Genomic DNA, 20,556 nt, shown 5'->3' on the forward strand with positions numbered 1-20,556 from the left:
CCAAACTGGGCTGTTTAGAGGCTCCATCCACCATGAATTTGGCCTAACTGGGGTTTTTAGAGGCTCCCTCCACCATGAATTGGTCCAAACTGGGGTTTTTAGAGGCTCCCTCCACCATGAATTTGGCCTAACTGGGGTTTTTAGAGGCTCCCTCCACCATGAATTGGTCCAAACTGGGGTTTTTAGAGGCTCCCTCCACCATGAATTGGTCCAAACTGGGGTTTTTAGAGGCTCCCTCCACCATGAATTTGCCCAAACTGGGCTGTTTAGAGGCTCCCTCCACCATGAATTGGTCCAAACTGGGATTTTTAGAGGCTCCCTCCACCATGAATTGGTCCAAACTGGGCTGTTTAGAGGCTCCCTCCACCATGAATTTCGCCTAACTGGGGTTTTTAGAGGCTCCCTCCACCATGAATTTGGCCTAACTGGGGTTTTTTAGAGGCTCCCTCCACAATGAATTGGTCCAAACTGGGGTTTTTAGAGGCTCCCTCCACCATGAATTGGTCCAAACTGGGGTTTTAGAGGCTCCCTCCACCATGAATTTGCCCAAAATGGGCTGTTTAGAGGCTCCCTCCACCATGAATTGGTCCAAACTGGATATTTAGAGGCTCCCTCCACCATCAATTTGCCCAAACTGGGCTGTTTAGAGGCTCCCTCCACCATGAATTGGTCCAAACTGCGATTTTAGAGGCTCCCTCCACCATGAATTGGTCCAAACTGGGGTTTTTACAGGCTCCCTCCACCATGAATTTGGCCTAACTGGGGTTTTTAGAGGCTCCCTCCACCATGAATTGGTCCAAACTGGGGTTTTTAGAGGCTCCCTCCACCATGAATTGGTCCAAACTGGGCTGTTTAGAGGCTCCCTCCACCATGAATTTGCCCAAACTGGGCTGTTTAGAGGCTCCCTCCACCATGAATTTGGCCTAACTGGGGTTTTTAGAGGCTCCCTCCACCATGAATTGGTCCAAACTGGGGTTTTTAGAGGCTCCCTCCACCATGAATTTGCCCAAACTGGGCTGTTTAGAGGCTCCCTCCACCATGAATTGGTCCAAACTGGGATTTTTAGAGGCTCCCTCCACCATGAATTGGTCCAAACTGGGCTGTTTAGAGGCTCCCTCCACCATGAATTTGGCCTAACTGGGGTTTTAGAGGCTCCCTCCACCATGAATTGGTCCAAACTGGGCTGTTTAGAGGCTCCCTCCACCATGAATTTGGCCTAACTGGGGTTTTTAGAGGCTCCCTCCACCATGAATTGGTCCAAACTGGGGTTTTTAGAGGCTCCCTCCACCATGAATTGGTCCAAACTGGGGGTTTTAGGGCTCCCTCCACCATGAATTGGTCCAAACTGGGGTTTTTAGAGGCTCCCTCCACCATGAATTTGGCCTAACTGGGGTTTTTAGAAGCTCCCTCCACCATGAATTGGTCCAAACTGGGGTTTTTAGAGGCTCCCTCCACCATGAATTGGTCCAAACTGGGGGTTTTCGAGGCTCCCTCCACCATGAATTTGCCCAAACTGGGCTGTTTAGAGGATTCCTCCACCATGAATTTGGCCTAACTGGGGTTTTTAGAGGCTCCCTCCACCATGAATTTGCCCAAACTGGGCTGTTTAGAGGCTCCCTCCACCATGAATTTGGCCTAACTGGGGTTTTTAGATGCTCCCTCCACCATGAATTGGTCCAAACTGGGGTTTTTAGAGGCTCCCTCCACCATGAATTGGTCCAAACTGGGCTGTTTAGAGGCTCCCTCCACCATGAATTTGGCCTAACTGGGGTTTTTAGAGGCTCCCTCCACCATGAATTGGTCCAAACTGGGGTTTTTAGAGGCTCCCTCCACCATGAATTGGTCCAAACTGGGGTTTTTAGAGGCTCCCTCCACCATGAATTTGCCCAAACTGGGCTGTTTAGAGGCTCCCTCCACCATGAATTTGCCCAAACTGGGCTGTTTAGAGGCTCCCTCCACCATGAATTTGGCCTAACTGGGGTTTTTAGAGTCTCCCTCCACCATGAATTGGTCCAAACTGGGGTTTTTAGAGGCTCCCTCCACCATGAATTGGTCCAAACTGGGGTTTTTAGAGGCTCCCTCCACCATGAATTTGCCCAAACTGGGGTTTTTAGAGGCTCCCTCTACCATGAATTTGCCCAAACTGGGCTGTTTAGAGGCTCCATCCACCATGAATTTGGCCTAACTGGGGTTTTTAGAGGCTCCCTCCACCATGAATTGGTCCAAACTGGGGTTTTTAGAGGCTCCCTCCACCATGAATTTGGCCTAACTGGGGTTTTTAGAGGCTCCCTCCACCATGAATTGGTCCAAACTGGGGTTTTTAGAGGCTCCCTCCACCATGAATTGGTCCAAACTGGGGGTTTTAGGGGCTCCCTCCACCATGAATTGGTCCAAACTGGGGTTTTTAGAGGCTCCCTCCACCATGAATTTGGCCTAACTGGGGTTTTTAGAAGCTCCCTCCACCATGAATTGGTCCAAACTGGGTTTTTAGAGGCTCCCTCCACCATGAATTGGTCCAAACTGGGGTTTTTCGAGGCTCCCTCCACCATGAATTTGCCCAAACTGGGCTGTTTAGAGGATTCCTCCACCATGAATTTGGCCTAACTGGGGTTTTTAGAGGCTCCCTCCACCATGAATTTGCCCAAACTGGGCTGTTTAGAGGCTCCCTCCACCATGAATTTGGCCTAACTGGGGTTTTTAGATGCTCCCTCCACCATGAATTGGTCCAAACTGGGGTTTTTAGAGGCTCCCTCCACCATGAATTGGTCCAAACTGGGCTGTTTAGAGGCTCCCTCCACCATGAATTTGGCCTAACTGGGGTTTTTAGAGGCTCCCTCCACCATGAATTGGTCCAAACTGGGGTTTTTAGAGGCTCCCTCCACCATGAATTGGTCCAAACTGGGGTTTTTAGAGGCTCCCTCCACCATGAATTTGCCCAAACTGGGGTTTTTAGAGGCTCCCTCTACCATCTCTACCATGAATTTGCCCAAACTGGGCTGTTTAGAGGCTCCATCCACCATGAATTTGGCCTAACTGGGGTTTTTAGAGGCTCCCTCCACCATGAATTGGTCCAAACTGGGGTTTTTAGAGGCTCCCTCCACCATGAATTTGGCCTAACTGGGGTTTTAGAGGCTCCCTCCACCATGAATTGGTCCAAACTGGGGTTTTTAGAGGCTCCCTCCACCATGAATTGGTCCAAACTGGGGTTTTTAGAGGCTCCCTCCACCATGAATTTGCCCAAACTGGGCTGTTTAGAGGCTCCCTCCACCATGAATTGGTCCAAACTGGGATTTTTAGAGGCTCCCTCCACCATGAATTGGTCAAACTGGGCTGTTTAGAGGCTCCCTCCACCATGAATTTCGCCTAACTGGGGTTTTTTAGAGGCTCCCTCCACCATGAATTTGGCCTAACTGGGGTTTTTAGAGGCTCCCTCCACAATGAATTGGTCCAAACTGGGGTTTTTAGAGGCTCCCTCCACCATGAATTGGTCCAAACTGGGGTTTTAGAGGCTCCCTCCACCATGAATTTGCCCAAAATGGGCTGTTTAGAGGCTCCCTCCACCATGAATTGGTCCAAACTGGGATATTTAGAGGCTCCCTCCACCATCAATTTGCCCAAACTGGGCTGTTTAGAGGCTCCCTCCACCATGAATTGGTCCAAACTGCGATTTTTAGAGGCTCCCTCCACCATGAATTGGTCCAAACTGGGGTTTTTACAGGCTCCCTCCACCATGAATTTGGCCTAACTGGGGTTTTTAGAGGCTCCCTCCACCATGAATTGGTCCAAACTGGGGTTTTTAGAGGCTCCCTCCACCATGAATTGGTCCAAACTGGGCTGTTTAGAGGCTCCCTCCACCATGAATTTGCCCAAACTGGGCTGTTTAGAGGCTCCCTCCACCATGAATTTGGCCTAACTGGGGTTTTTAGAGGCTCCCTCCACCATGAATTGGTCCAAACTGGGGTTTTTAGAGGCTCCCTCCACCATGAATTTGCCCAAACTGGGCTGTTTAGAGGCTCCCTCCACCATGAATTGGTCCAAACTGGGATTTTTAGAGGCTCCCTCCACCATGAATTGGTCCAAACTGGGCTGTTTAGAGGCTCCCTCCACCATGAATTTGGCCTAACTGGGGTTTTAGAGGCTCCCTCCACCATGAATTGGTCCAAACTGGGCTGTTTAGAGGCTCCCTCCACCATGAATTTGGCCTAACTGGGGTTTTTAGAGGCTCCCTCCACCATGAATTGGTCCAAACTGGGGTTTTTAGAGGCTCCCTCCACCATGAATTGGTCCAAACTGGGGGTTTTAGGGGCTCCCTCCACCATGAATTGGTCCAAACTGGGGTTTTTAGAGGCTCCCTCCACCATGAATTTGGCCTAACTGGGTTTTTAGAAGCTCCCTCCACCATGAATTGGTCCAAACTGGGGTTTTTAGAGGCTCCCTCCACCATGAATTGGTCCAAACTGGGGTTTTCGAGGCTCCCTCCACCATGAATTTGCCCAAACTGGGCTGTTTAGAGGATTCCTCCACCATGAATTTGGCCTAACTGGGGTTTTTAGAGGCTCCCTCCACCATGAATTTGCCCAAACTGGGCTGTTTAGAGGCTCCCTCCACCATGAATTTGGCCTAACTGGGGTTTTTAGATGCTCCCTCCACCATGAATTGGTCCAAACTGGGGTTTTTAGAGGCTCCCTCCACCATGAATTGGTCCAAACTGGGCTGTTTAGAGGCTCCCTCCACCATGAATTTGGCCTAACTGGGGTTTTTAGAGGCTCCCTCCACCATGAATTGGTCCAAACTGGGGTTTTTAGAGGCTCCCTCCACCATGAATTGGTCCAAACTGGGGTTTTTAGAGGCTCCCTCCACCATGAATTTGCCCCAAACTGGGCTGTTTAGAGGCTCCCTCCACCATGAATTTGCCCAAACTGGGCTGTTTAGAGGCTCCCTCCACCATGAATTTGGCCTAACTGGGGTTTTTAGAGTCTCCCTCCACCATGAATTGGTCCAAACTGGGGTTTTTAGAGGCTCCCTCCACCATGAATTGGTCCAAACTGGGGTTTTTAGAGGCTCCCTCCACCATGAATTTGCCCAAACTGGGGTTTTTAGAGGCTCCCTCTACCATGAATTTGCCCAAACTGGGCTGTTTAGAGGCTCCATCCACCATGAATTTGGCCTAACTGGGGTTTTTAGAGGCTCCCTCCACCATGAATTGGTCCAAACTGGGGTTTTTAGAGGCTCCCTCCACCATGAATTTGGCCTAACTGGGGTTTTTAGAGGCTCCCTCCACCATGAATTGGTCCAAACTGGGTTTTTAGAGGCTCCCTCCACCATGAATTGGTCCAAACTGGGGGTTTTAGGGGCTCCCTCCACCATGAATTGGTCCAAACTGGGGTTTTTAGAGGCTCCCTCCACCATGAATTTGGCCTAACTGGGGTTTTTAGAAGCTCCCTCCACCATGAATTGGTCCAAACTGGGGTTTTTAGAGGCTCCCTCCACCATGAATTGGTCCAAACTGGGGTTTTCGAGGCTCCCTCCACCATGAATTTGCCCAAACTGGGCTGTTTAGAGGATTCCTCCACCATGAATTTGGCCTAACTGGGGTTTTTAGAGGCTCCCTCCACCATGAATTTGCCCAAACTGGGCTGTTTAGAGGCTCCCTCCACCATGAATTTGGCCTAACTGGGTTTTTAGATGCTCCCTCCACCATGAATTGGTCCAAACTGGGGTTTTTAGAGGCTCCCTCCACCATGAATTGGTCCAAACTGGGCTGTTTAGAGGCTCCCTCCACCATGAATTTGGCCTAACTGGGGTTTTTAGAGGCTCCCTCCACCATGAATTGGTCCAAACTGGGTTTTTAGAGGCTCCCTCCACCATGAATTGGTCCAAACTGGGGTTTTTAGAGGCTCCCTCCACCATGAATTTGGCCCAAACTGGGCTGTTTAGAGGCTCCCTCCACCATGAATTTGCCCAAACTGGGCTGTTTAGAGGCTCCCTCCACCATGAATTTGGCCTAACTGGGGTTTTTAGAGTCTCCCTCCACCATGAATTGGTCCAAACTGGGGTTTTTAGAGGCTCCCTCCACCATGAATTGGTCCAAACTGGGGTTTTTAGAGGCTCCCTCCACCATGAATTTGCCCAAACTGGGGTTTTTAGAGGCTCCCTCTACCATGAATTTGCCCAAACTGGGCTGTTTAGAGGCTCCATCCACCATGAATTTGGCCTAACTGGGGTTTTTAGAGGCTCCCTCCACCATGAATTGGTCCAAACTGGGGTTTTTAGAGGCTCCCTCCACCATGAATTTGGCCTAACTGGGGTTTTTAGAGGCTCCCTCCACCATGAATTGGTCCAAACTGGGGTTTTTAGAGGCTCCCTCCACCATGAATTGGTCCAAACTGGGGTTTTTAGAGGCTCCCTCCACCATGAATTTGCCCAAACTGGCTGTTTAGAGGCTCCCTCCACCATGAATTGGTCCAAACTGGGATTTTTAGAGGCTCCCTCCACCATGAATTGGTCCAAACTGGGCTGTTTAGAGGCTCCCTCCACCATGAATTTCGCCTAACTGGGGTTTTTAGAGGCTCCCTCCACCATGAATTTGGCCTAACTGGGGTTTTTAGAGGCTCCCTCCACAATGAATTGGTCCAAACTGGGGTTTTTAGAGGCTCCCTCCACCATGAATTGGTCCAAACTGGGGTTTTAGAGGCTCCCTCCACCATGAATTTGCCCAAAATGGGCTGTTTAGAGGCTCCCTCCACCATGAATTGGTCCAAACTGGGATATTTAGAGGCTCCCTCCACCATCAATTTGCCCAAACTGGCTGTTTAGAGGCTCCCTCCACCATGAATTGGTCCAAACTGCGATTTTTAGAGGCTCCCTCCACCATGAATTGGTCCAAACTGGGCTGTTTAGAGGCTCCCTCCACCATGAATTTGCCCAAACTGGGCTGTTTAGAGGCTCACTCCACCATGAATTGGTCCAAACTGGGTTTATAGAGGCTCCCTCCACCATGAATTTGCCCAAACTGGGCTGTTTAGAGGCTCCCTCCACCATGAATTGGTCCAAACTGGGATTTTAGAGGCTCCCTCCACCATGAATTGGTCCAAACTGGGCTGTTTAGAGGCTCCCTCCACCATGAATTGGCCTAACTGGGTTTTTAGAGGCTCCCTCCACCATGAATTTGGCCTAACTGGGGTTTTTACAGGCTCCCTCCACCATGATTTTGGCCTAACTGGGGTTTTTAGAGGCTCCCTCCACCATGAATTGGTCCAAACTGGGGTTTTTAGAGGCTCCCTCAACCATGAATTGGTCCAAACTGGGGTTTTTAGAGGCTCCCTCCACCATGAATTGGTCCAAACTGGGCTGTTTAGAGGCTCCCTCCACCATGAATTTGCCCAAACTGGGCTGTTTAGAGGCTCCCTCCACCATGAATTTGGCCTAACTGGGGTTTTTAGAGGCTCCCTCCACCATGAATTGGTCCAAACTGGGGTTTTTAGAGGCTCCCTCCACCATGAATTTGCCCAAACTGGGCTGTTTAGAGGCTCCCTCCACCATGAATTGGTCCAAACTGGGATTTTTAGAGGCTCCCTCCACCATGAATTGGTCCAAACTGGGCTGTTTAGAGGCTCCCTCCACCATGAATTTGGCCTAACTGGGGTTTTAGAGGCTCCCTCCACCATGAATTGGTCCAAACTGGGCTGTTTAGAGGCTCCCTCCACCATGAACTTGGCCTAACTGGGGTTTTTAGAGGCTCCCTCCACCATGAATTGGTCCAAACTGGGGTTTTTAGAGGCTCCCTCCACCATGAATTGGTCCAAACTGGTGGTTTTAGGGGCTCCCTCCACCATGAATTGGTCCAAACTGGGGTTTTTAGAGGCTCCCTCCACCATGAATTTGGCCTAACTGGGGTTTTTAGAAGCTCCCTCCACCATGAATTGGTCCAAACTGGGGTTTTTAGAGGCTCCCTCCACCATGAATTGGTCCAAACTGGGGTTTTTCGAGGCTCCCTCCACCATGAATTTGCCCAAACTGGGCTGTTTAGAGGCTCCCTCCACCATGAATTTGCCCAAACTGGGCTGTTTAGAGGCTCCCTCCACCATGAATTTGGCCTAACTGGGGTTTTTAGATGCTCCCTCCACCATGAATTGGTCCAAACTGGGGTTTTTAGAGGCTCCCTCCACCATGAATTGGTCCAAACTGGGCTGTTTAGAGGCTCCCTCCACCATGAATTTGGCCTAACTGGGGTTTTTAGAGGCTCCCTCCACCATGAATTGGTCCAAACTGGGGTTTTTAGAGGCTCCCTCCACCATGAATTGGTCCAAACTGGGGTTTTTAGAGGCTCCCTCCACCATGAATTTGCCCAAACTGGGCTGTTTAGAGGCTCCCTCCACCATGAATTTGCCCAAACTGGGCTGTTTAGAGGCTCCCTCCACCATGAATTTGGCCTAACTGGGGTTTTTAGAGGCTCCCTCCACCATGAATTGGTCCAAACTGGGGTTTTTAGAGGCTCCCTCCACCATGAATTGGTCCAAACTGGGGTTTTTAGAGGCTCCCTCCACCATGAATTTGCCCAAACTGGGGTTTTTAGAGGCTCCCTCTACCATGAATTTGCCCAAACTGGGCTGTTTAGAGGCTCCATCCACCATGAATTTGGCCTAACTGGGGTTTTTAGAGGCTCCCTCCACCATGAATTGGTCCAAACTGGGGTTTTTAGAGGCTCCCTCCACCATGAATTGGTCCAAACTGGGATTTTTAGAGACTCCCTCCACCATGAATTGGTCCAAACTGGGCTGTTTAGAGGCTCCCTCCACCATGAATTGGTCCAAACTGGGCTGTTTAGAGGCTCCCTCCACCATGAATTTGCCCAAACTGGGCTGTTTAGAGGCTCCCTCCACCATGAATTGGTCCAAACTGGGATTTTTAGAGGCTCTCTCCACCATGAATTGGTCCAAACTGGGGTTTTTAGAGGCTCCCTCCACCATGAATTGGTCCAAACTGGGGTTTTTAGAGGCTCCCTCCACCATGAATTTGGCCAAACTGGGCTGTTTAGAGGCTCCCTCCACCATGAATTGGTCCAAACTGGGCTGTTTAGATGCTCCCTCCACCATGAATTGGTCCAAACTGGGATTTTTAGAGGCTCCCTCCACCATGAATTGGTCCAAACTGGGCTGTTTAGAGGCTCCCTCCACCATAAATTTGGCCTAACTGGTGTTTTTAGAGGCTCCCTCCACCATGAATTGGTCCAAACTGGGCTGTTTAGAGGCTCCCTCCACCATGAATTAGGCCTAACTGGGGTTTTTAGAGGCTCCCTCCACCATGAATTTGGCCTAACTGGGGTTTTTAGAGGCTCTCTCCACCATGAATTGGTCCAAACTGGGGTTTTTAGAGGCTCCCTCCACCATGAATGTGCCCAAACTGGGCTGTTTAGAGGCTCCCTCCACCATGAATTGGTCCAAACTGGGATTTTTAGAGGCTCCCTCCACCATGAATTGGTCCAAACTGGGATTTTTAGAGGCTCCCTCCACCATGAATTGGTCCAAACTGGGCTGTTTAGAGGCTCCCTCCACCATGAATTTGGCCTAACTGGGGGTTTTAGAGGCTCCCTCCACCATGAATTGGTCCAAACTGGGCTGTTTAGAGGCTCCCTAAACCATGAATTTGGCCTAACTGGGGTTTTTAGAGGCTCCCTCCACCATGAATTGGTCCAAACTGGTCTGTTTAGAGGCTCCCTCCACCATGAATTGGTCCAAACTGGGGTTTTTAGAGGCTCCCTCCACCATGAATTGGTCCAAACTGGGGTTTTTAGAGGCTCCCTCCACCATGAATTTGCCCAAACTGGGCTGTTTAGAGGCTCCCTCCACCATGAATTGGTCCAAACTGGGATTTTTAGAGGCTCCCTCCACCATGAATTGGTCCAAACTGGGCTGTTTAGAGGCTCCCTCCACCATGAATTTGGCCTAACTGGGGTTTTAGAGGCTCCCTCCACCATGAATTGGTCCAAACTGGGCTGTTTAGAGGCTCCCTCCACCATGAATTTGGCCTAACTGGGGTTTTTAGAGGCTCCCTCCACCATGAATTGGTCCAAACTGGGCTGTTTAGAGGCTCCCTCCACCATGAATTTGGCCTAACTGGGGTTTTTAGAGGCTCCCTCCACCATGAATTGGTCCAAACTGGGGTTTTTAGAGGCTCCCTCCACCATGAATTGGTCCAAACTGGGGGTTTTAGAGGCTCCCTCCACCATGAATTGGTCCAAACTGGGGTTTTTAGAGGCTCCCTCCACCATGAATTTGGCCTAACTGGGGTTTTTAGAGGCTCCCTCCACCATGAATTGGTCCAAACTGGGGTTTTTAGAGGCTCCCTCCACCATGAATTGGTCCAAACTGGGGTTTTTAGAGGCTCCCTCCACCATGAATTGGTCCAAACTGGGCTGTTTAGAGGCTCCCTCCACCATGAATTAGGCCTAACTGGGGTTTTTAGAGGCTCCCTCCACCATGAATTGGTCCAAACTGGGGTTTTTAGAGGCTCCCTCCACCATGAATTGGTCCAAACTGGGGGTTTTAGGGGCTCCCTCCACCATGAATTGGTCCAAACTGGGGTTTTTAGAGGCTCCCTCCACCATGAATTTGGCCTAACTGGGGTTTTTAGAGGCTCCCTCCACCATGAATTGGTCCAAACTGGGGTTTTTAGAGGCTCCCTCCACCATGAATTGGTCCAAACTGGGGTTTTTAGAGGCTCCCTCCACCATGAATTTGCCCAAACTGGGCTGTTTAGAGGCTCCCTCCACCACGAATTGGTCCAAACTGGGATTTTTAGAGGCTCCCTCCACCATGAATTGGTCCAAACTGGGCTGTTTAGAGGCTCCCTCCACCATGAATTTCGCCTAACTGGGGTTTTTAGAGGCTCCCTCCACCATGAATTTGGCCTAACTGGGGTTTTTAGAGGCTCCCTCCACCATGAATTGGTCCAAACTGGGGTTTTTAGAGGCTCCCTCCACCATGAATTGGTCCAAACTGGGGTTTTAGAGGCTCCCTCCACCATGAATTTGCCCAAACTGGGCTGTTTAGAGGCTCCCTCCACCATGAATTGGTCCAAACTGGGATATTTAGAGGCTCCCTCCACCATCAATTTGCCCAAACTGGGCTGTTTAGAGGCTCCCTCCACCATGAATTGGTCCAAACTGCGATTTTTAGAGGCTCCCTCCACCATGAATTGGTCCAAACTGGGCTGTTTAGAGGCTCCCTCCACCATGAATTTGCCCAAACTGGGCTGTTTAGAGGCTCACTCCATCATGAATTGGTCCAAACTGGGGTTTTTAGAGGCTCCCTCCACCATGAATTTGCCCAAACTGGGCTGTTTAGAGGCTCCCTCCACCATGAATTGGTCCAAACTGGGATTTTTAGAGGCTCCCTCCACCATGAATTGGTCCAAACTGGGCTGTTTAGAGGCTCCCTCCACCATGAATTTGGCCTAACTGGGGTTTTTAGAGGCTCCCTCTACCATGAATTGGTCCAAACTGGGCTGTTTAGAGTCTCCCTCCACCATGAATTAGGCCTAACTGGGGTTTTTAGAGTCTCCCTCCACCATGAATTTGCCCAAACTGGGCTGTTTAGAGGCTCCCTCCACCATGAATTGGTCCAAACTGGGATTTTTAGAGGCTCCCTCCACCATGAATTGGTCCAAACTGGGCTGTTTAGAGGCTCCCTCCACCATGAATTGGTCCAAACTGGGCTGTTTAGAGGCTCCCTCCACCATGAACTTGGCCTAACTGGGGTTTTTAGAGGCTCCCTCCACCATGAATTTGGCCTAACTGGGGTTTTTACAGGCTCCCTCCACCATGAATTTGGCCTAACTGGGGTTTTTAGAGGCTCCCTCCACCATGAATTGGTCCAAACTGGGGTTTTTAGAGGCTCCCTCAACCATGAATTGGTCCAAACTGGGGTTTTTACAGGCTCCCTCCACCATGAATTGGTCCAAACTGGGCTGTTTAGAGGATCCCTCCACCATGAATTTGCCCAAACTGGGCTGTTTAGAGGCTCACTCCACCATGAATTGGTCCAAACTGGGGTTTTTAGAGGCTCCCTCCACCATGAATTTGCCCAAACTGGGCTGTTTAGAGGCTCCCTCCACCATGAATTGGTCCAAACTGGGATTTTTAGAGGCTCCCTCCACCATGAATTGGTCCAAACTGGGCTGTTTAGAGGCTCCCTCCACCATGAATTTGGCCTAACTGGGGTTTTTAGAGGCTCCCTCCACCATGAATTGGTCCAAACTGGGCTGTTTAGAGTCTCCCTCCACCATGAATTAGGCCTAACTGGGGTTTTTAGAGGCTCCCTCCACCATGAATTTGCCCAAACTGGGCTGTTTAGAGGCTCCCTCCACCATGAATTGGTCCAAACTGGGATTTTTAGAGGCTCCCTCCACCATGAATTGGTCCAAACTGGGCTGTTTAGAGGCTCCCTCCACCATGAATTGGTCCAAACTGGGCTGTTTAGAGGCTCCCTCCACCACGAACTTGGCCTAACTGGGGTTTTTAGAGGCTCCCTCCACCATGAATTTGGCCTAACTGGGGTTTTTACAGGCTCCCTCCACCATGAATTTGGCCTAACTGGGGTTTTTAGAGGCTCCCTCCACCATGAATTGGTCCAAACTGGGGTTTTTAGAGGCTCCCTCAACCATGAATTGGTCCAAACTGGGGTTTTTAGAGGCTCCCTCCACCATGAATTGGTCCAAACTGGGCTGTTTAGAGGCTCCCTCCACCATGAATTTGCCCAAACTGGGCTGTTTAGAGGCTCCCTCCACCATGAATTTGGCCTAACTGGGGTTTTTAGAGGCTCCCTCCACCATGAATTGGTCCAAACTGGGGTTTTTAGAGGCTCCCTCCACCATGAATTTGCCCAAACTGGGCTGTTTAGAGGCTCCCTCCACCATGAATTGGTCCAAACTGGGATTTTTAGAGGCTCCCTCCACCATGAATTGGTCCAAACTGGGCTGTTTAGAGGCTCCCTCCACCATGAATTTGGCCTAACTGGGGTTTTAGAGGCTCCCTCCACCATGAATTGGTCCAAACTGGGCTGTTTAGAGGCTCCCTCCACCATGAATTTGGCCTAACTGGGGTTTTTAGAGGCTCCCTCCACCATGAATTGGTCCAAACTGGGGTTTTTAGAGGCTCCCTCCACCATGAATTGGTCCAAACTGGGGGTTTTAGGGGCTCCCTCCACCATGAATTGGTCCAAACTGGGGTTTTTAGAGGCTCCCCCCACCATGAATTTGGCCTAACTGGGGTTTTTAGAAGCTCCCTCCACCATGAATTGGTCCAAACTGGGGTTTTTAGAGGCTCCCTCCACCATGAATTGGTCCAAACTGGGGTTTTTCGAGGCTCCCTCCACCATGAATTTGCCCAAACTGGGCTGTTTAGAGGATTCCTCCACCATGAATTTGGCCTAACTGGGGTTTTTAGAGGCTCCCTCCACCATGAATTTGCCCAAACTGGGCTGTTTAGAGGCTCCCTCCACCATGAATTTGGCCTAACTGGGGTTTTTAGATGCTCCCTCCACCATGAATTGGTCCAAACTGGGGTTTTTAGAGGCTCCCTCCACCATGAATTGGTCCAAACTGGGCTGTTTAGAGGCTCCCTCCACCATGAATTTGGCCTAACTGGGGTTTTTAGAGGCTCCCTCCACCATGAATTGGTCCAAACTGGGGTTTTTAGAGGCTCCCTCCACCATGAATTGGTCCAAACTGGGGTTTTTAGAGGCTCCCTCCACCATGAATTGGTCCAAACTGGGGTTTTTAGAGGCTCCCTCCACCATGAATTTGCCCAAACTGGGGTTTTTAGAGGCTCCCTCTACCATGAATTTGCCCAAACTGGGCTGTTTAGAGGCTCCATCCACCATGAATTTGGCCTAACTGGGGTTTTTAGAGGCTCCCTCCACCATGAATTGGTCCAAACTGGGGTTTTTAGAGGCTCCCTCCACCATGAATTTGGCCTAACTGGGGTTTTTAGAGGCTCCCTCCACCATGAATTGGTCCAAACTGGGGTTTTTAGAGACTCCCTCCACCATGAATTGGTCCAAACTGGGGTTTTTAGAGGCTCCCTCCACCATGAATTTGCCCAAACTGGGCTGTTTAGAGGCTCCCTCCACCATGAATTGGTCCAAACTGGGATTTTTAGAGGCTCCCTCCACCATGAATTGGTCCAAACTGGGCTGTTTAGAGGCTCCCTCCACCATGAATTTCGCCTAACTGGGGTTTTTAGAGGCTCCCTCCACCATGAATTTGGCCTAACTGGGGTTTTTAGAGGCTCCCTCCACCATGAATTGGTCCAAACTGGGGTTTTAGAGGCTCCCTCCACCATGAATTTGCCCAAAATGGGCTGTTTAGAGGCTCCCTCCACCATGAATTGGTCCAAACTGGGATATTTAGAGGCTCCCTCCACCATCAATTTGCCCAAACTGGGCTGTTTAGAGGCTCCCTCCACCATGAATTGGTCCAAACTGGGCTGTTTAGAGGCTCCCTCCACCATGAATTTGCCCAAACTGGGCTGTTTAGAGGCTCACTCCACCATGAATTGGTCCAAACTGGGGTTTTTAGAGGCTCCCTCCACCATGAATTTGCCCAAACTGGGCTGTTTAGAGGCTCCCTCCACCATGAATTGGTCCAAACTGGGATTTTTAGAGGCTCCCTCCACCATGAATTGGTCCAAACTGGGCTGTTTAGAGGCTCCCTCCACCATGAATTGGTCCAAACTGGGCTGTTTAGAGGCTCCCTCCACCATGAATTGGTCCAAACTGGGGTTTTTAGAGGCTCCCTCCACCATGAATTTGCCCAAACTGGGCTGTTTAGAGGCTCCCTCCACCATGAATTGGTCCAAACTGGGATTTTTAGAGGCTCCCTCCACCATGAATTGGTCCAAACTGGGCTGTTTAGAGGCTCCCTCCACCATGAATTTCGCCTAACTGGGGTTTTTAGAGGCTCCCTCCACCATGAATTTGGCCTAACTGGGGTTTTTAGAGGCTCCCTCCACAATGAATTGGTCCAAACTGGGGTTTTTAGAGGCTCCCTCCACCATGAATTGGTCCAAACTGGGGTTTTAGAGGCTCCCTCCACCATGAATTTGCCCAAAATGGGCTGTTTAGAGGCTCCCTCCACCATGAATTGGTCCAAACTGGGATATTTAGAGGCTCCCTCCACCATCAATTTGCCCAAACTGGGCTGTTTAGAGGCTCCCTCCACCATGAATTGGTCCAAACTGCGATTTTTAGAGGCTCCCTCCACCATGAATTGGTCCAAACTGGGCTGTTTAGAGGCTCCCTCCACCATGAATTTGCCCAAACTGGGCTGTTTAGAGGCTCACTCCACCATGAATTGGTCCAAACTGGGGGTTTTAGAGGCTCCCTCCACCATGAATTTGCCCAAACTGGGCTGTTTAGAGGCTCCCTCCACCATGAATTGGTCCAAACTGGGATTTTTAGAGGCTCCCTCCACCATGAATTGGTCCAAACTGGGCTGTTTAGAGGCTCCCTCCACCATGAATTGGTCCAAACTGGGCTGTTTAGAGGCTCCCTCCACCATGAATTTGGCCTAACTGGGGTTTTTAGAGGCTCCCTCCACCATGAATTTGGCCTAACTGGGGTTTTTACAGGCTCCCTCCACCATGAATTTGGCCTAACTGGGGTTTTTAGAGGCTCCCTCCACCATGAATTGGTCCAAACTGGGGTTTTTAGAGGCTCCCTCAACCATGAATTGGTCCAAACTGGGGTTTTTAGAGGCTCCCTCCACCATGAATTGGTCCAAACTGGGCTGTTTAGAGGCTCCCTCCACCATGAATTTGCCCAAACTGGGCTGTTTAGAGGCTCCCTCCACCATGAATTTGGCCTAACTGGGGTTTTTAGAGGCTCCCTCCACCATGAATTGGTCCAAACTGGGGTTTTTAGAGGCTCCCTCCACCATGAATTTGCCCAAACTGGGCTGTTTAGAGGCTCCCTCCACCATGAATTGGTCCAAACTGGGATTTTTAGAGGCTCCCTCCACCATGAATTGGTCCAAACTGGGCTGTTTAGAGGCTCCCTCCACCATGAATTTGGCCTAACTGGGGTTTTAGAGGCTCCCTCCACCATGAATTGGTCCAAACTGGGCTGTTTAGAGGCTCCCTCCACCATGAATTTGGCCTAACTGGGGTTTTTAGAGGCTCCCTCCACCATGAATTGGTCCAAACTGGGGTTTTTAGAGGCTCCCTCCACCATGAATTGGTCCAAACTGGGGGTTTTAGGGGCTCCCTCCACCATGAATTGGTCCAAACTGGGGTTTTTAGAGGCTCCCTCCACCATGAATTTGGCCTAACTGGGGTTTTTAGAAGCTCCCTCCACCATGAATTGGTCCAAACTGGGGTTTTTAGAGGCTCCCTCCACCATGAATTGGTCCAAACTGGGGTTTTTCGAGGCTCCCTCCACCATGAATTTGCCCAAACTGGGCTGTTTAGAGGCTCCCTCCACCATGAATTTGGCCTAACTGGGGTTTTTAGAGGCTCCCTCCACCATGAATTTGCCCAAACTGGGCTGTTTAGAGGCTCCCTCCACCATGAATTTGGCCTAACTGGGGTTTTTAGATGCTCCCTCCACCATGAATTGGTCCAAACTGGGGTTTTTAGAGGCTCCCTCCACCATGAATTGGTCCAAACTGGGCTGTTTAGAGGCTCCCTCCACCATGAATTTGGCCTAACTGGGGTTTTTAGAGGCTCCCTCCACCATGAATTGGTCCAAACTGGGGTTTTTAGAGGCTCCCTCCACCATGAATTGGTCCAAACTGGGGTTTTTAGAGGCTCCCTCCACCATGAATTTGCCCAAACTGGGCTGTTTAGAGGCTCCCTCCACCATGAATTTGCCCAAACTGGGCTGTTTAGAGGCTCCCTCCACCATGAATTTGGCCTAACTGGGGTTTTTAGAGGCTCCCTCCACCATGAATTGGTCCAAACTGGGGTTTTTAGAGGCTCCCTCCACCATGAATTGGTCCAAACTGGGGTTTTTAGAGGCTCCCTCCACCATGAATTGGTCCAAACTGGGATTTTTAGAGGCTCCCTCCACCATGAATTGGTCCAAACTGGGCTGTTTAGAGGCTCCCTCCACCATGAATTGGTCCAAACTGGGCTGTTTAGAGGCTCCCTCCACCATGAATTTGCCCAAACTGGGCTGTTTAGAGGCTCCCTCCACCATGAATTGGTCCAAACTGGGATTTTTAGAGGCTCTCTCCACCATGAATTGGTCCAAACTGGGGTTTTTAGAGGCTCCCTCCACCATGAATTGGTCCAAACTGGGGTTTTTAGAGGCTCCCTCCACCATGAATTTGGCCAAACTGGGCTGTTTAGAGGCTCCCTCCACCATGAATTGGTCCAAACTGGGCTGTTTAGATGCTCCCTCCACCATGAATTGGTCCAAACTGGGATTTTTAGAGGCTCCCTCCACCATGAATTGGTCCAAACTGGGCTGTTTAGAGGCTCCCTCCACCATGAATTTGGCCTAACTGGTGTTTTTAGAGGCTCCCTCCACCATGAATTGGTCCAAACTGGGCTGTTTAGAGGCTCCCTCCACCATGAATTAGGCCTAACTGGGGTTTTTAGAGGCTCCCTCCACCATGAATTTGGCCTAACTGGGGTTTTTAGAGGCTCTCTCCACCATGAATTGGTCCAAACTGGGGTTTTTAGAGGCTCCCTCCACCATGAATGTGCCCAAACTGGGCTGTTTAGAGGCTCCCTCCACCATGAATTGGTCCAAACTGGGATTTTTAGAGGCTCCCTCCACCATGAATTGGTCCAAACTGGGATTTTTAGAGGCTCCCTCCACCATGAATTGGTCCAAACTGGGCTGTTTAGAGGCTCCCTCCACCATGAATTTGGCCTAACTGGGGGTTTTAGAGGCTCCCTCCACCATGAATTGGTCCAAACTGGGCTGTTTAGAGGCTCCCTAAACCATGAATTTGGCCTAACTGGGGTTTTTAGAGGCTCCCTCCACCATGAATTGGTCCAAACTGGTCTGTTTAGAGGCTCCCTCCACCATGAATTGGTCCAAACTGGGGTTTTTAGAGGCTCCCTCCACCATGAATTGGTCCAAACTGGGGTTTTTAGAGGCTCCCTCCACCATGAATTTGCCCAAACTGGGCTGTTTAGAGGCTCCCTCCACCATGAATTGGTCCAAACTGGGATTTTTAGAGGCTCCCTCCACCATGAATTGGTCCAAACTGGGCTGTTTAGAGGCTCCCTCCACCATGAATTTGGCCTAACTGGGGTTTTAGAGGCTCCCTCCACCATGAATTGGTCCAAACTGGGCTGTTTAGAGGCTCCCTCCACCATGAATTTGGCCTAACTGGGGTTTTTAGAGGCTCCCTCCACCATGAATTGGTCCAAACTGGGCTGTTTAGAGGCTCCCTCCACCATGAATTTGGCCTAACTGGGGTTTTTAGAGGCTCCCTCCACCATGAATTGGTCCAAACTGGGGTTTTTAGAGGCTCCCTCCACCATGAATTGGTCCAAACTGGGGGTTTTAGAGGCTCCCTCCACCATGAATTGGTCCAAACTGGGGTTTTTAGAGGCTCCCTCCACCATGAATTTGGCCTAACTGGGGTTTTTAGAGGCTCCCTCCACCATGAATTGGTCCAAACTGGGGTTTTTAGAGGCTCCCTCCACCATGAATTGGTCCAAACTGGGGTTTTTAGAGGCTCCCTCCACCATGAATTTGCCCAAACTCTGCTGGTTAGAGGCTCAATCCACCCTGATTTTCAAAACAAATGTTGGTGCCAACCTCAACTTACTACAAGGGCCAAATTCACTGCTGGTGACAAGCTCTCCTCACTCCAAGTGCCAAATACACATGTTTCAAGGTGTTTTCCTACTGTCAGAGAGGTGGTATTGAGTGTGTAAAGTGTGTAGTTGTTAGGCTGTGATGTTGGGGTAATAGAGGGTCTTTGGTGTGTTAGATGCCCCCAGACATGCTTCCCCTGCTGTCCCAGTGTCATTCCAGAGGTGTTGGCATCATTTCCTGGGGTGTCATAGTGGACTTGGTGACCCTCGAGACACGGATTTGGGTTTCCCCCTTAACGAGTATATGTTCCCCGTAGACTATAATGGGGTTCGAAACCCGTTCGAACACACGAACAGTGAGCGGCTGTTCGAATCGAATTTCGAACCTCGAACATTTTAGTGTTCGCTCATCTCTAGTGGTGTATATAGAGGATCTCTCCTGTGCGGTGTAGTATATAGAGGATCTCTCCTGTGCGGTGTAGTATATAGAGGATCTGTCCTCTCTTCTGTGTGGTGTAGTATATAGAGGATCTGTCCTGTGTGGTGTAGTATATAGAGGATCTCTCCTGTGTGGTGTAGTATATAGAGGATCTGTCCTTTGTGGTGTAGTATATAGAGGACCTGTCCTGTGTGGTGTAGTATATAGAGGATCTGTCCTGTGTGGTGTAGTATATAGAGGATCTGTCCTGTGTGCTGTAGTATATAGAGGATCTGTCCTGTGTGCTGTAGTATATAGAGGATCTGTCCTGTGTGCTGTAGTATATAGAGGATCTGTCCTGTGTGGTGTAGTATATAGAGGATCTGTCCTGTGTGGTGTAGTATATAGAGGACCTGTCCTGTGTGGTGTAGTATATAGAGGACCTGTCCTGTGTGGTGGTGTATATAGAGGATCTCTCCTGTGCGGTGTAGTATATAGAGGATCTCTCCTGTGCGGTGTAGTATATAGAGGATCTGTCCTGTGTGGTGTAGTATATAGAGGATCTGTCCTGTGTGATGTAGTATATAGAGGATCTGTCCTGTGTGGTGTAGTATATAGAGGACCTGTCCTGTATGGTGTAGTATATAGAGGATCTGTCCTGTGTGATGTAGTATATAGAGGATCTGTCCTGTGTGGTGTAGTATATAGAGGAACTGTCCTGTGTGGTGTAGTATATAGAGAACCTGTCCTGTGTGGTGTAGTATATAGAGGACCTGTCCTGTGTGGTGGTGTATATAGAGGATCTCTCCTGTGCAGTGTAGTATATAGAGGATCTCTCCTGTGCGGTGTAGTATATAGAGGATCTGTCCTCTCTTCTGTGTGGTGTGGTATATAGAGGATCTGTCCTCTCTCCTGTGTGGTGTAGTATATAGAGGACCTGTCCTGTGTGCTGTAGTATATAGAGGATCTGTCCTGTGTGCTGTAGTATATAGAGGATCTGTCCTGTGCGGTGTAGTATATAGAGGATCTCTCCTGTCTGATGTAGTATATAGAGGACCTGTCCTGTGTGGTGTAGTATATAGAGGATCTGTCCTGTGTGGTGTAGTATATAGAGGACCTGTCCTGTGTGGTGTAGTATATAGAGGATCTGTCCTGTGCGGTGTAGTATATAGAGGATCTTCCCTGTGCGGTGTAGTATATAGCGGATCTGCCCTGTGTGGTGTAGTATATAGAGGATCTGTCCTGTGTGGTGTAGTATATAGAGGACCTGTCCAGTGTGGTGTAGTATATAGAGCATCTGTCCTGTGTGGTGTAGTATATAGAGGACCTGTCCTGTGCGGTATAGCATATAGAGGATCTGTCC

General features: G+C 49.9%; 1 long non-coding RNA gene across 1 annotated transcript in view; it reads left to right on the plus strand.

The window, feature by feature from the left end:
* Positions 1-19,768, plus strand: part of LOC142193958 (uncharacterized) — a 45,470-nt gene extending 25,702 nt beyond the window's left edge. Inside the window, exons 2-3 of the long non-coding RNA XR_012715007.1 lie at positions 19,205-19,308; positions 19,692-19,768. This is a non-coding gene — a long non-coding RNA (uncharacterized LOC142193958). The remainder of the gene's footprint in view (positions 1-19,204; positions 19,309-19,691) is intronic.
* Positions 19,769-20,556: the final 788 nt, after the last annotated feature.

The sequence above is a fragment of the Leptodactylus fuscus genome, chromosome 2 (genome assembly GCF_031893055.1).
Source record: "Leptodactylus fuscus isolate aLepFus1 chromosome 2, aLepFus1.hap2, whole genome shotgun sequence".
Taxonomy (NCBI): Eukaryota; Metazoa; Chordata; class Amphibia; order Anura; family Leptodactylidae; genus Leptodactylus; species Leptodactylus fuscus.